Source organism: Mastomys coucha, unplaced genomic scaffold (assembly GCF_008632895.1).
Source record: "Mastomys coucha isolate ucsf_1 unplaced genomic scaffold, UCSF_Mcou_1 pScaffold22, whole genome shotgun sequence".
Classification (NCBI taxonomy): Eukaryota; Metazoa; Chordata; class Mammalia; order Rodentia; family Muridae; genus Mastomys; species Mastomys coucha.
In genome coordinates, this window is record NW_022196905.1 from 120432207 (window position 1) to 120448604 (window position 16398).

Consider the following 16398-nt stretch of genomic DNA (forward strand, 5'->3'; position numbering starts at 1 on the left):
GCCTGTGATTGATCTTTGCACTCTGTTGCATCCTGGGAGTCGATACCACAGTAACTCTGAGGAGCAGCTTGTGCCAGAGCTCACACACCCTTCTTCTTAACAACTGGAATCACTTATCTTTGTTGTTAATACCACAACTCTCTACCTAACCAACTGTGAAAGAGAAAATCATTATGGTGTCTCCTGATTGTTGTCAGATACTATTTTATTTAACAGCAACACATTTCCATGAATGATTTAATACAAGGAGACATTTAAAATATGCATGTGTTTAGAAATCCAATTATTCAGATGAAAAACTCTAACTTATCATGACTTCATTTTCTCCTTGACTACGTGCTTTGCATTTGTGGGTCCCCAAAGGCAATTTTTGTATCAGACACAGAGAGAATGCTTTTCTTAAAAATTCACATTTGTTAAAAATGTCATTTTGAGGAAATGTGGGTGATTTGATTAAGCCTGGGTGAAAGATTTAACCAAGTCTTGACATCAAATTTGGCTTACAGTTATTTTGAAGACATGGTTAACTTGTGTTTGGAACACATCAACATTTTACTGAGAATTTGCAGTATGACAGGCACTGTAGGATGTGGCAGTGTAAGCCCAGGTGAGAACCCAGCTTTCATTCAATTTCTGCCCCAGTGGAAAACACAACCAGAGAGCAGACAAGTCATCAAGGAGAGCATGTTCCATTAGGGTAGATTTCACTAGAAAGTTCTCACAAGGCTGAAACATAAGATGAGACATTATAGTATCAAGTGGGCTAAACAGAGGGAACAGAGGGGTCTTCAGGCCAAACAGTAGATGCAAATGATGTGGTGGATGCTACAACCAAATACCTCTATCCACCCCAGCAAACAACCTATTTGCAGCCTTGCAGTCTTGACCTTGAAGATGTCCCCTGTCTATCAGTACTATGTCCAAGGGTAATTCCCATACTTTTGTCCCTTGGACTACAGTTGATGTCATAGCATGCTATGCTGCTCAATGAGGCTGTGACTTGACCTCTGCACAGTTAAAGCTGGCCAGCATAATAAATAATTGATAGATCCATTGAAAGGTAGATATATAGACTTTCAATGTGTGGAGATCTCTGCAACCAGAGTAATGATCCACAGGAGATAAGAAGACAATTTCATTTCAACAGGAGTAGTAGCTAGTGCTGGAGAGTCTGACCTCCAGCCGTTTATTTTAGTCATATTTAAGCACAGTACAATTTGGGGGAAAAAATCCCTGGTGATAATAAACTCAGTCCCATGCACACAACAAAGCTTAAGACATGATGACATCAGACTCTTTGCAAAGTACAAGTGGCATCTTTCATAAAGGTAAGTTCTGATAAAACTAGATTAACTGATAAAACGGGCCCAAGATAAACAAGCTCATGATAATGGTATGGGAAAAGAAAGATAGCACTATAGATTGACCAAGACAAACAAGCTCAAGATAAAAGTCTGGGGGAGAGTCTAGTGTGACACACAGCTAGCACATAGGTCACCAGGTTATTAAGCACACCCATCCTGAGCTGAGTTTTCTGCCCCTTGAAGAGACAACCCTGTGTGCTTAACATTCCTGGTTTTCTGTGAACAGGAGGACCTACTCCTACAGCGATATGTGTATGTATGCATATATGTATTTATACATGTGTATATATACATATATATGTGTGTGTGTCTATATATGTTTGTATGTGTATAGGTATATATGGGTATATGTATATACACATATGTGTACATATATATGTATACACACATATACATACATTTATATACATAAACATACATATACACATACATACATACATACATACATACATACATACATGCACAAACACACGTACACACACACACACACATGCTTATGGGGACAAACGATGGAATTCCAAACTCTCTAAAGCAGATAGTTGGGATGGGTGGACCAGAAACTGTTGGGCAAAATCTGAAGCAACCATCCAAAACAGAATTTCTTCCTCCTCAGTGAACTCTAAGCTTGCATTTCTGAATCTCCCTTCTGAAGATCACCCAAAATCCCATTTTCTTTCTTAAGGTTCTGAGTGTAGCATGATGATGATCCTTGGCTAGATGAATGAGGCAGAGAACAGTAGCATCCTCAGTTCATATACCTCATATGGCTCTTCCAGCTGGAAAGGTCATGCGAGGAAGCCCCCAGCAATGAAGTTGACAGGTTAAGGGGATATTTGTGAGTTTTTCTTCATTCTTCTGTCTAACATAACTTAAACTAGAAAATGCAAAAGGAAAAAAAGAGACAGCAAAGGCGTGAGCAGCAAGATCAGTTTAGTTACCAGATGACCCACACTCATGACAGTGAATTCAGATCCCTGTGCATGTGGCAAGCACTATACCAATTGACCTGTCTCCCCAAGATACCTATAGCTCTTTGAATATGAGTCTATTGCCATTTGTTGCCATAAAGATACCACGATGGATATAGGTGAAGATTCTCATCATATAGACAAGCAGACATAAATAAATATATGCTCCCAGAGGCACGGTCTCATCATTCCTACAGTTCCTCACATCCCATGTAGAAAGAAGCCTCACACCCCTGCAGAAAAATGCTTCTTGAATTCAAAGTAGGATGGAGAGCTGTATGTGTATTCATGGATATGAACTTGCCTCAAGGAAGAGAAAATACCCATGTTCTTCTTTCCTGGCCCGTGGCCTCCCGACCCAGTAGACTTATTTGTGATTGATGAATATTTATGAAAACTGCCACTTGAATTAAAATATAAATGTTCCAAGCTAAATTAATTGAGTGCGAAAAAAAAGAAGACTCATCTCCCTTCCAGAAGGTAATAAATGAGGGGCAGAGGTTGTCTTTGTTCAGGGTACAGGAAAAAAAAATCACATGACAGTCGGGGGGTGGATATGACTAGAGAGGGTTTTAAAACCGTCAGCGTTTTAAAATGCGTCTGAAGATGCACATCCTGATTTTCTACCCCATATTATGAGAGAGCATGACTAGGTTGGAGTTTGTCATCCAGTCAAAAGCCAAAGGGCCATACGGTGGTGGCACAGGGAACCACTGTGAAACCCGGGGGACTCGGAAAGTTCTGTCCCTTGACTCTCAGTGTCTCCCTCTGTAGGAGGGGCTGCAGTCCCAGCAGGCTTAGCCACTGTAAGTGACTTCTGAATGAGGCATTGTTTTAGTGAAGTAGATGGGAAATGTCCACAATGGAGTATACAGAGGAGGCAAGGTGAGTCTCAAAGCAAGAGGTTTACCCCTGGTGGCATGAAGTCTATATTTAAAACTGAGTAACACAGGCTGGGAACTAGCTTGGTTGGAAAGATTTTTTGCTTTGCCCAGTGACCTGAATTTGGTGTCTAGAAGCCACACAAAGCAAGCCAGACGCTGTAGCACATTTGTAATCCCAGCTTTAACAGGCTGTGACAGGGTATAGTTAGATCACTGGCCAAGCAAACCTAATCTACTAGGTCAGCTCCAGACTTTAGTGAGAGACCCTGTCTCAAAAAGCAAAGAGGACAGCACCTGAGGAATGGCACCTGAGGTTGACCTCTGACCTCTACATGCACACAGGGGTATGTACACACACACACACAAAATGAAAAACATCATTGTAAAATCAATTGGATCAAATGATTAACAGGCTGGAGAGATGGCCCAGAGGTTAATGCTACTGGCCATCCTTACAGGTGACCTCTAAGTACCTCAATGGTGGCTCATAACCCTCTGAAAAACAAGGTCCAGGAGATCTGACACTCTTTTATGGTTTCTATGGACAACCCCATGCATGTTTGTCCACGTACAGACACACAAATTAAAAATAAAATAACTTTATAGAGGATGCTTAGCCCTTAATTATACTAACATTCAAGTCTCACCACTGTCCCTGGACAAGGGACCCATACTTCAGACAGCTGTTGGTAGCAACTGAGGTTGACCTATAAGCCCAGAGTTGAACAATTGGGTATTTTAGTCCATTTCATGCAATATTTATGAGCAATATATGGATGGTCATATACATTTAACTCCCTGCGTGTTGGAGCAAAAGGAGAACTTGTAAATTTTATTTCCAAGGAATGAAGAGTATCAGCAACTCAGCATTCCATCACCTCTACCCTTAAACGTCCCTACCCTTACCTGAATGCCTCCCCCTCCCCCTATCCCTATCTCCATGAACTTCTGTGCTTTCCAGTAGAAAGACAGGAGCACAAATTAGGAAAACATGCATAGAGTACTTTCCAGTCTGTCCCCTATCCACCCTGATTCACCAAATGGCTGATTACTGGCACATATGCACACTCTAGAAACAGTTTCAATAGGTACATTGGCAGGGTAGCCAACCCTCTTCAGCGCTGAGGGCAGGGGCCCAGTACAGTGTTCATTGACCCTACACATATTTTGGAGATGTCTGGCTCCCTATTAAAAAAAAAAAAAACAGATCCATGCCTTTTAAACTACTCGAGCAGAACATGTGCCACAGACAAGGATGGTAATTTAGCAGCTGCTTTGTGACCCGCAGACCCAGAAGATATCTGTAGAGGCCTTGGCAGTGTGCAAATGTTGCTGACATCAGCGGAGCCAAGAGCACATGCGGCCGATTTCCCAGAATGCATTCCTCCACGGGCCTCAAGGCAGTGCACATTCAACGTGCCTGCTCTAATTATCACCTCCTAATGAGGTGTTTAGTGTCTTCCTGCTGCGTAGACACAAAAGATCTATTCCCAAAGATGAGTTAGTCTCTACGATGGGAGAAAAGAGTATTTCTTTATAGGCAAAGTGGAAGCAGGCTTTATGAAGGTGAGTTACAGAAAAGTGAGGAATTAAGGAAAACTGGGAAACTTCTAAAAGTGGGAGAGGGTTCAGGTGAGAAGAGTACCCATAGGAGGACTTTTGACAGGATCTCACCAGGTAGATGGGATAGCCTGATGCTTTCCAGTCCAGAGTTTGTCGCTGTCATAAAACCGTCTAAGCAAAATCAACGTGGGAAGGAAAGGGTTAATTTCAGTTTACTGCTCACAGTTCCCCATTGAAGGTAGTCAGGGCAGGCATCTGGAGGCAGGAGCTTGAAGTAAAGGCCATGGAGGAATGCTGCTTACTGGCTTGCTCCTTATGGCTTGCTCAGCGTGCTTTCTAATAAAATCCAGGACCACCCGCCCAGGGATGGCACCACCCACAGTAGGTGGGGCCCTAGCACATCAATCACACATCAAAAGTATGTGCAACGGGCCAATCTGTTGGAGATTATTTTTCCGTTGAGATTCCACTTCCCGAATGACCATGGTTTATATCTCAAACGGACAGCGAAAAAGCTAGCCAGTGCATCTATCTATGCTGCCCTTGGACTCGGATGTGTGCTGTGATTACAAGTGTGCACCACTGCCCTGCTGGATGGAAGCAGGCTTATCCATCTATCACTGTATCTAGATATAGAATTGACGATGACTTCACAACTTCCATGCTTTTCCCGCTCTGTAGGATAGATGACAGGGCTGGACTGATGCTGGCTCTTGACTGGGGTGAGCATGCCCTACATAGCTGCCTTCTGCTATGCATCAGGATCATGTGGGAGCATGGTAGATTGAAGATTCTTTACACATACCCGCCCGGTTCATGTTAAAGTAAAACACATTTTATAATTGAAAGACTTGGATATTTTTTAAAAAGACATAAACAGAACTTGTGTCAGTCAGGGTAACGACAGGAAACAGACTATTCAAAGGAGTGAATGCAGAAATGTTAATGACAAGGTGATAGATAATAGTGTTGCCAGGGTAACAGGAATCAAGAGGAAGGCTGGGGTGGGGATGGGGGCAGATACTTCAGTCAGTAAAGCACCTGCCATGTAGGCATGGTCAAACTGAATCAATCCTCAGAATTCATGTGAAAAAGCCAAACATAGTGAGTGTGTTTACAATCCCAGCCCTGGGAGCCAGAACAGAAGAAACTCTGAGGCTTTCTAGCAGGCCAGCTTAGCCTATTCAATGATGCTCTGACCATTGAGAGACCCTGCCTCAAAAACAAGTGTAAGTACTAGGAACAACATCTGAGATTGCCCTGTGGTCTACACACACACACACACACACACACACACACACACACACACACCTGTACTCATCCTACACACAAGTGTGTGCACATACATGTTCATATGTACACACAAAGAAAAGGCTATGAGGCACCAAGGTACAGCAAGAACTGGAAGCCCTCACCGAATCTCATCCTGGAGGGGAATGGGAAATGGAATTTTTCTAGAAGCTGGCGAGACTGAACAAAATTGCCATTTTGTAGTATAGCAGTCATTCATAACCTGTGGGTTGTGACCCCTTTGGGGATCAAAGGACCCTTTCCCAGGGGTTGGCTAAGACCATCAGAAAACACAGATATTTACATTATGATTCATAACAGTAGCAAAATTACAATTATGAAGAAGCCACAAAAATAATTTTATGGTTGGGCATTACCAAAACATGAGGAACTGTATTAATGGGTTGCAGCATTAGGAAGGTAGAGAAGCACTGCTTTTGAGAGATATGGACAGTGCCTGAAGGGTATGCATAGGGAGAGAAGCTGGAGACTAGAAACCTGCACATCCCTGCAGTCCCACTCTCAGATCCCCTGAGAGGTAGCATGTGTCCTACACATGATGAACAAGATTGTTTTAGCTGAATATATTTGTCTCACAGGTACAGGACCAGAGATAGAATGTATCTAGAAGGACCAACAGTAACACATTCATCAAAAACTCCAACTCCAGCAAATGCGCTTTAGAATGCACCTGCTTTCCTAAGGCAAACTACCCGTCCTCCTTTCTTATTTAATGCCTGGAGGATATTCTCAGATCTTCCCAGGCCATAGGCAGAAGACAATAGAAATGGGCACAAAGATACCAGAAAAGGGGACAAGTGGAATGAGCTAAATAGGCATGAAGGAATTCACATGAAACATAGCATGTGCTCAGCAACTTAGAAGTTTGGGGGTCTTAATCGATGGGCAGATTGGCACAAAGAGTACTGTTAGACCTGGGGTTTCTGTGACTTTAGTAATCCATAAGCAGAATTACGCTTTTCCTGTGTGGATCATTTTAAAGCAGGTGGTCTCTTAGCAAGCAGGATGGCTGACTTAAAGAGTATTGGTAACTGACTGACACAGTCACACAAGGCTTCTTTGCTCAGAATAAATTACCACAAGACAGTGTGAAGAGAATTCCGTTTGGTCCGATTTCCAGCTCCCTCATCTACCTCGAGTCTCTCTTCTCTATACGGAGTCTGCCCCACCTGGCTTCACCTGGAACTATGAAAGCTCCCAGTCACCCCCATTGCAGGCACTGTCCTTTGTGCTACTCTCTCAGTAGCCCTGGAGCACAGAGCATACATTTCTGTCTAAGGTGCATCACATGTTACCTGAGTGTCCATTGATAAGTTTCTTCCTTGACTCTTGAGCCTACCATCTGATAAATAGGTATAAATTTAGTATTTGACTATAAGGCTGCAGTGGAGGACATAAGACAATATATGCAGCATTCTGTCATAAAAAATATCTTTGCATGTGGGGCTGGAGAGATGGATCAGTACTTAAGAGCACTAGCTGCTCTTGTAGAGGGACCTGGGTTCAACTCCCAGTACCCCATGACAGCTTACAACCATCTGTCACTCCAGCTCCTGGACATGTGACAGCTTCTTCTCTCCTCCAGGGGTACTTCATATACATGATACAGAGACATACATGCAGGCAAAACACCCACACATATATAATAAAAAAAAATAAATATTTTTTTAAAAGTTCTTGCATGAGCTGAGAACTTCCCTCTATAAGCAGAGAGCAACCTTAGATGGAAAAAGAGATTGAGCCAGACAGGTTGGTGGATCATCAGACATTTATCCCAATGAGAAGGAATCTGTACTGATAGTGACAATTAACTTGCCTACCCTCAAAGGCATGGAGAGTCACTGATGTCATTTTAACCCATTTTACTCCCCTGAACTGAACTGTTGGGTTCCCTATACTCTAGTCACCACTGACAGGGGTGGGGGGAGGCAGGTCTGGCAGTTCTCACAAGCACACTGGGTTCCCTCCAGTCCCAATGCAGTATATCTTCTGCCCTAAACCTGGAACACATTTTCATGACACCAAGGCACTTTTTCCTAGTTTATACGTCACTATTCACCATTTTGAAAACTTCTGGTTAACTTTCTAGTTTTCTCCATCTTGTTCAAATTTTAAAGCAGTAATCACTATTTTTAAACCTTTTGGCAAACTCTCCAGTTTTCTCCAACTCATTCAAACTCCATTTTATTTTACTCCTTTTCCTATTTGCACACATACACACATCGTATACACACACATACACACACACACATACACATACCCTATACACACCTCTTTCAATCAAGACTTCCACCTAAGATCCGTACATGATTTACACATTGACCTACCCAGAAGTCACTGGCCAAGCTCCTGGAGGACATGCTTATCCATGCGTTTCAGACTCACACAAGGACACAGAGAGAAACATTTGCATTTTCTTTGAATTCTTTTCATGAATCTGAGAATCTGACAGGTCATTGACCACTGCATCTTGATAAAGGAGACAAACCTGTCCAGTGACCCGGAAGTACCTGCAGCTGGGCGCTTCCTAAAAGCACCAACTTCAGTTCCACCACAGACCTGCTTGATCAGCACTCGTATTTTTAACAAGACCTTCAAGTATTCATGTGGGATTCTACGGTGAGAAGCATGGGGCTGTGCTCAGCAGCTTGAAAATCCAGATGGAAACAGGATAGAGTCGCCTGATTTCACGGATAAAGGTGCTGCATTTATCAAAGGTACAAAAGTACACAATGCAAGAAGAGAAAGGCAATATGGTGACATAGTTAAGCACAGTTCGAACTCTTGATGTATTTTGCATCTCAAATAGGTCTGAATTTGGGTCAGCTTCTGGGAGGTGAAAACGATTGGCTAACAGGTAGATCAGCCCTCACATTTTTCTTCCCACCCTGGAGACCTGCTGAACATCTATTTGAGCTGTCATCAGAATATGCTGAAGAAGGGGATGGACACTCGTACTGACTCATATGACTTTGTATTATTTTCTTCCACAAATAGATACAAACTCTCTATTATATTTCAGTGGGATATTTAAATACTTTTTTCCTTACGGAAGACATGAACCAAGTGGATCCTGGATACAGACTCTCTCTCTCTCTCTCTCTCTCTCTCTCTCTCTCTCTCTCTTTCTCCCTCTCTCTCTCTCTTTCTCTCTCTCTGTCTCTCTCTGTCTCTCTGTCTCTCTGTCTCTCTGTCTCTCTCTCTCTCTCTTTCTGTGTGTGTGTGTGTGTGTGTGTGTGTGTATTCTTGAGTATTAGCTCACAAATACTCCTCTGTGTATTACTTATATGCCTGCTTCCCAAAAGACCAGGAGAGGGTATCCTATCATCTTGAACTAGATATCCAGTTCACGAAATCATACCAGTTACAAGGAGCACAGAAGAACTATGGTCATGACTGTACATAAAACTAACAGCAGGAAGGTTTTCAGTTAGTGTAATTGATATGCGTCTAGGACACATTTCATTTCTTTTTAACAGTTTTATTATACTTACTTACTTATGTGGATGTATGTGTGGCCACACATGTGTGCCACTGTGGGAGTGTGGTGGTCAGAGACAACTTGAAAGAGTCAGTTCTCTCCGCCCACTTTATGGAACATGGGGATCGAACTCAAAGAGTCAGGCTTAGCAGCAATCACCTTATTTGCTGAGCCATCTCAAAGTTCCAGAAGTGTCCTAAGATAAATAAATGAATGTATCTTTAGGCATCAGAACTGTTGTCACTGTAGAGAGTTGCTTTCTGCTGGGCTGGGTCTGAAGGGCTGAGAGCAATGGAATATCACAGATGAACTTTTTCATATTGCAGCCAAAGATGGGCACAGGTTCATATGGAGAAAAGAAATGTATTCTTTCTGTCTCTGTCTCTGTGTGTGTGTGTCTCTGTCTCTGTGTGTGTGTGTCTCTCTCTCTGTTTCTGTGTGTGTGTGTCTGTCTGTTTTTGTCTGTCTGTCTCTGTCTCTGTCTCTGTCTCTCTCTCTCTCTCAACTTGGAAAGACAAGTTGTAAGATTAACCCAGAAGTGTTAAGTTCACCTTGTCAAGCTTTATAGACACTGGATGCCGCTGCCTTCCTTCCCAGATTCTCTTTCCTCCTGCAGAAGGTTCATGTGTTGAGCAGCTGTTCTGATCAACACACCATCCGTCAGAAGGGGCTGAGTAGAAAATGCCCTGCCACATCGAATCACTTTCTGCGAATATTTTAATGAGGAATTCTCCAACATATGCATGTACTTAATTTGCAATTAAAGAGATGGGCATTGTAATTTATTATCAGTTGAGTGTTATGAAAAAACACATACAAGTTATTATGTGATTAATATGAAATTATTCTTAAAAATAAATCTCGTGTCATTAATATCCTTACCGTTTCCTGAAGCCTTCATAATATAGGCAATTAAGACTTTAATTTAAATTGTTAACAACTAACTTGTAAATGAAAGACCTGGTACCAATTACTTAACAGAGCTGAGCGATTCTAAACAAAGGCATCATCCTTCTTGGAAGGATGATGGGGAAATTTTTATTGTTTCTGTTTGATGTATGTTTGACTCTTCTCTTCTTTTGTTTTCAATGCATTATTTTAAAGTGGATATGTTTGGCACAGGCTTGTAATCCAAAAGCTTGGGAAGTAGGGGCAGGAGGACCTGGAGTTCAAGATCGTTCTCAGATACACAGGAGCACAAGATCAACCTGGAATGCTGAGACCTAGCCCCCGACCCCCAGAAAAAGAAGAAAGGAAGTATTTTAGTTAGTGGAGAAAAGTCTCCAAGGAGAAAGAATGAAGTTGACCTGCTGGTTCAGTGGGAGAACCTCTCAAAACAAAAATTGATAAGAGTTAGCCTAAGAAAAATATTAAAGTTTCAGTTTTCGATTGCTATGGGGACTAGGTTTTTGAAACAATTAAGGTTTCTTGGTTTGCTGGAATTTTTGTTTTGAGGCAGGGTCCTATTGGACAGCCCTAGTGGGCCAGGAACTCAATGTGGCCTTGAACTCACAGAGATCTACCTGCCTCTGCTTCCTAAGTGCTGGTATTAAATGTGTGCACCACCAAGTCCAGCAAATATCTTAAGTTTTTTTTTTTTAACATAATTGATCAAAATGAGCTCTTGGGACATTCCTCACATTCTTAAGTTTACAGAGGGATGCGCACTTAAAATTGATTTTCAAATGAAATTACAAACATGGGCATGTCTATGGGCATTTTCTTGATTAGTGGTTGATGTGGGAGGGCCCAGTCCACTGTGGGTGGTACCACCCATGAACAGGTGGGTATTGGCTTCGTAAGGAAATCAAACTGAGGCTGGAGAACTGAGTCAGTGGCTAGGAGCACTGGCTGCTCTTACAGAGGTCCTAGTACCCCCATGGCAGCTTACAACCATCTATAACTCCCATTCCAGAGGATATGATATCCTCCATCCTCTTCAGGTCTTGTGGGCAGCAGCCATGTAAGGTAGTACACAGATGGACATGTGAGCCAATTCTCTCTCTCCTCCCCCTATATATGTATATATATATACATACATATGTATACATATATACATGTATATGTATATATATGTGTATATTTGTGTATGTCTATGTATGTATGTATGTATGTATGTATGTATGTATGTATGTATATAATGTGTGTGTTAAAATATGAAATAAATTTTTAAGTAGAACCAGAAAGCAAGAAGCTGAGTGAGTGTAAGCCAGAGGCTAAGCTGGTAGGCAGCATCTCTGCCATGTTTTTCCTCAGTGATGGAAGCCCAAGCTAATATGCACCTGTTCCTCCCCGGGTCATTTTGGTCTTAGTGTTTATCATGGCAATGGAAAGGCAAGGTCACACTGCATCAGACTGTGGCCATATTGTGTTTGCCCTGCATGATATTAAACTCCCATCAGAAGATTTAATAATATGATATGGATTCTGTTTATTGTTGCAAAACTTAGAATTCCGACTCCATGCGTGTTAGTGTTGCATTAGAGCAGAGCAGCAGTTAGCTAAGCCCTGTCTGCCTGGTAGACTTGACACTTCAATTTGGCCCCATGCTTTGCAGTTCTCGCCATCAGCTAAAAGATAAACCCTAGCATAAATTTCAAGATCAAATTTGACATTCTGCTTCTCAAGTGTCTGTGACCCATTTCTCTGTGGCAGTGCAATGAGGGAAAAGAGTTTATTTTATTTGAAGTATTCAAAATAGTTTTTCTCTATTGATTCTACATAGGTTCTGTGTATTTTTTTCCTTTTGATTAGGGGATTATGCCTTAACAAGAGCGTGAATTTGATTGCTGACTCTTGCTTTTGCTAAGAGAATTGACAGATACTTCTAGCCCAGTAACAAGACACAAAAATCAACATTCAGAAATCAATAGCCTGCTGCATTTGGAATATTCTCAGGTTCCTCTATGATACTGGAGTACTATCAGTACCACTATTATTTATTGAATTCTATTTTTTCTGAAACTTCTCTGAGTGTTTCTTATGGATAATAGCATTTAATCTTCAGAATTGCATTATGAGCTTAACACTCATATAACCCCATTTTATTTCTGAAGAAAGATTCTACGGCTTGCCTAGGACCTCTTAGCCAGTCGATCTTAGAATGAGAATTTATTCCAGGTGATACAAAGGTCTCATGTATCAATGATGTGAATATTTTTCTAGGAATATCTCCCTCAGAAAAGCAAGAGTCTGTGGTCAATAATTAGCTACTGATTATGTCAAAACATTGCATAAGTCTCTTTATCCAGGCAATTAATTTGCTCATTTGAGTTAACAGTCCATTTATCAGTCAATGGTTTACTAAATAAGTCACTGATCTGCTTGTATCCACCTCTTTTGAATTATTTGAAAACAATAGCTTCTATGGCCAGGTTGACCTTGGGCTCTCAAAGTAGGTCATAGCCTTGAACTCCTTCTGGTCTCCCTGCCTCCACCTCCCTGGCTCTGGTGTTGCAGGCATTCACAAACAAGACTGCCTTTGTGCTGAACTATTAAGCTAGAGATTATTTTGGATTTAATCAATTCTCACCTTAACAACTCTACATTTACCAAATGGATTCAAGACACCCAAAGTATTCAAAACCTTATATTGCCTCTCTTCCCCTTTGAAATAATACTGAGATTCTCTCAAGGCTCCCTCGATACTGCAGAATAAATGCTTTGTCTCTGCTTGACTTGCCTGCTGTTTTCGGGTGGTCTCTGTAGACTTGCTTGTGTAGGACATGACAATGGCCTTGCCATCTAGCCTGGGTGTCACAAGTGCAGCCACACAGTATCCTGAAACTATAAACAGATGGGAACCTTAAAGTTGACAGCTCGGTCTTCATTGTTGACCATTTTGGAACTGGATATGTTCTCCCTCTCATGAGCTAGCAACAAGCAAGTCTGCAGTGTGCCTGTGTGTGTGTGTGTGTGTGTCTGTTTGTGTCTGTGTGTCTGTTTGTGTCTGTGTCTGTCTGTGTCTGTCACTGTGTCTGTGTCTGTGTCTATCTGTGCCTGTCTGTGTCTGTGTCTGTCTGTGTCTGTCACTGTGTTTGTGTCTGTGTCTATCTGTGCCTGTCTGTGTCTGTGTCTGTCTGTGTCGGTGTCTGTGTGTGTGTGTATCTGTGTGTCTGTGTGTGTGTGTGTGTGTGTCTGTGTGTGTGTCTCTGTGTGTCTGTATCTGTGTATGTCTGTGTTTGTGTGTGTCTGTGTCTGTGTGTGTGTGTGACTGTGTCTGTGTGTGTGTGTCTGTGTTTGTGTGTGTGTGTGTGTGTGTGTGTATGTGTGCGTGTGTCTGTGTGCAGTGCCCACAAAGACCAGAAGTTGGATCCCTTGGAGCTGGAGTTATAAGGAAGTTGTAACTTGGCTGCTGAAAACTGAACTTAGGATCTCTGCAAGACTCTCTCATCAGTCCCAATCTGGAGTGCTTTTACAGTTAAATGGCAATAACCTTGCATTGAAGTGTAGGGGAAGTTTATAAACCTTCCCTGGACACACCCTAAAATAAGTGGATCAGGCAGAGGACCTGTCCCCTAAAATACAAAGAAAACACAATGCCAGTTGATGTGGGATTTGAAGTGACAGACCAGCCAAGGACTGGTTTTCCTGGATGCAAACTGTCCCATGACCTTATAAAAACATCAAGTGTTTAGCTTACACATTCCCTTGAAGATTTGACTCTCAGTGTACCTTAACCCAGAAAGGATTGCTAAGACTTTTGAGAAAAATGAGAAGACAGGCCAAATGAACAGGTAATAAAAGCAATACTTACGGCATTGCCTTTAGGAATTGTAGATAGATGAGAAGAGATCCGCATCACCCTCTGCTCTCTGGAAATCACACACTGAAGTCCAGTTAGCGAGTGCTGACTCAGGAGTTTGCTAGCTTCTGGGATCTGGCTAAATGATTCATAGCACTTTATACATGAGTTAATAGGTACTCAAAGGATGGTGATGGTTGGGTAGTGGACCTGTCTCCATTGCTGGGCTCATTTATCTTACAACTCGTGAGGAGTTAGTTCTTTTTTGCTGTTCTGTGAGCATGTGCATCCGCAACCCACATAGGCACACATATGTGAATGCATACATACACTTGTATATGTGATGGCTAGAGATTGTGTATGCATTATGAAGAAGTAAATGGAACTTAAGAGACAAACACAAGTGCTATCTATCCATCGACAGTCATCTGATCTGGGGGCATGCCCAGACGCCCAATAGAACTACTGTTTTCCAAATAGTCTTGGGGAACACAGGGGAAGTGTTTGTCTGTGACACACACCTTTTCAGCTTCTCTAAATTTCCTGATAGAGTTCTCACTGAGTGGATCCTGTGGGTCAGTTCACTAAGGGCCTGGGGTCAAAGTTGCTATGGTTTTCTACCAGGGTAAGAACAAGCCACTGTGCTGGGCAAGGAAGACTTAGGAGACAGTAATTGTCTAGGGTTTCAGGAATCGGAGATTCCAGCTGAGCTAGAAGGAGGATGCTTGGTGATGATAAAGGCTATCAGCTGGATAAAGACTTTAAAAGAAAAATGGGTGAAATACTTTTTTATTATTTATTGTCCATGTAGGAAATTCCACCTCAGTATAAGGACAGATACATTCTGAAAATTATGTCTTTGAGAAAATAACATCTGGATGCTTTCACTAAGAGGACTATGGTTATTAGGCTATATGATCTCAGGGAGCCACCCTAGTGTGATCTACTGTTGATGGAAACAGAATTATGGCACATAAGATTGCATGCTAAACTCTCCCACTTGTCAGTTCTGGAATATCATTTCTATTATTCTAATCATCAGGACAGTTTTGCCCTTTAAAACTTGGCTGATTTAATTGGAAGGCTTGCACTTAATAACAATAGGCACAACACCAGTGAGGCTCCAAGAGTCTCTATGGACTAAATTGCTGACTAGGTAAAGGACTGTTAAAAATGTCAACCTAACGCGAGCATTGGAGCTTAGCAGCATTTCCCCCAAGTCAATGTTGATTCCACACCTGTTCCTTGAACAGCTTTGAGGAGGCAAAGCAGAAAAGCAGGGGAAGGGGCTCATCAGTGGTGAGGGTGCCACTCGGGACTCAGAGATATTTCACCATTTGGTGTCGTAAGCCTGGCCATGCTTCCTACTCTTCGCAAGTCTTGGTTTCCTCACCTTCAAGATGAACATGGTGATAATATCTCTCACTACCCAGAGCATTTATCACAAACTAGAGATTCAGCATCTATCACGTGAGAATCATCCATTCAACTAAAACTAAGAAAGGGTAACTGTCACCACAGAATCATCGCTGGTCACTGTGCCAAGCATAAGTGACTGTTGGGTGCTCAACTATAAAAAAAACATCTGCATCAACTCCCTGTCCACCATGACTCCAAGAACATCACAGAAGAGGAGCCAGCGGGTAGAGAAGAATGCTGTGAGATGCATACTTTCTGAATACTACTGCTACACTCGTGAACGTACGGCATGTGTGCTTAGATTTTTTTAAATCTATTTTTAATAAGGGTTCTTGAATGCTTCAACCCTCCTTCTAGCCAACCGTCCAAAGGTATGGGAGGAAAGATAGGACAAGGGGATGTGGATCTGTCTAGAAGTAGTTCCTTGGGGTGATTTCAATCTCTTTTTTTCAGGATACCAGCAGTCCAGGTCAGTAGTATAAGGATATCAAACATGAATCAGCAGCAGTGGCCCAGCCCAGCAGAAACAGCCAGGCTTCCACCTAATTTGCATGAGTCAGCAGGAGCCACCAGGACCAGCCAGGACACCAGAAGTTCTCTGCTGTGCCTCTCTCAATGAAGCAAAGGTCAGTAAAGACAAAGATGCAAGATCAAGAAGCACTGC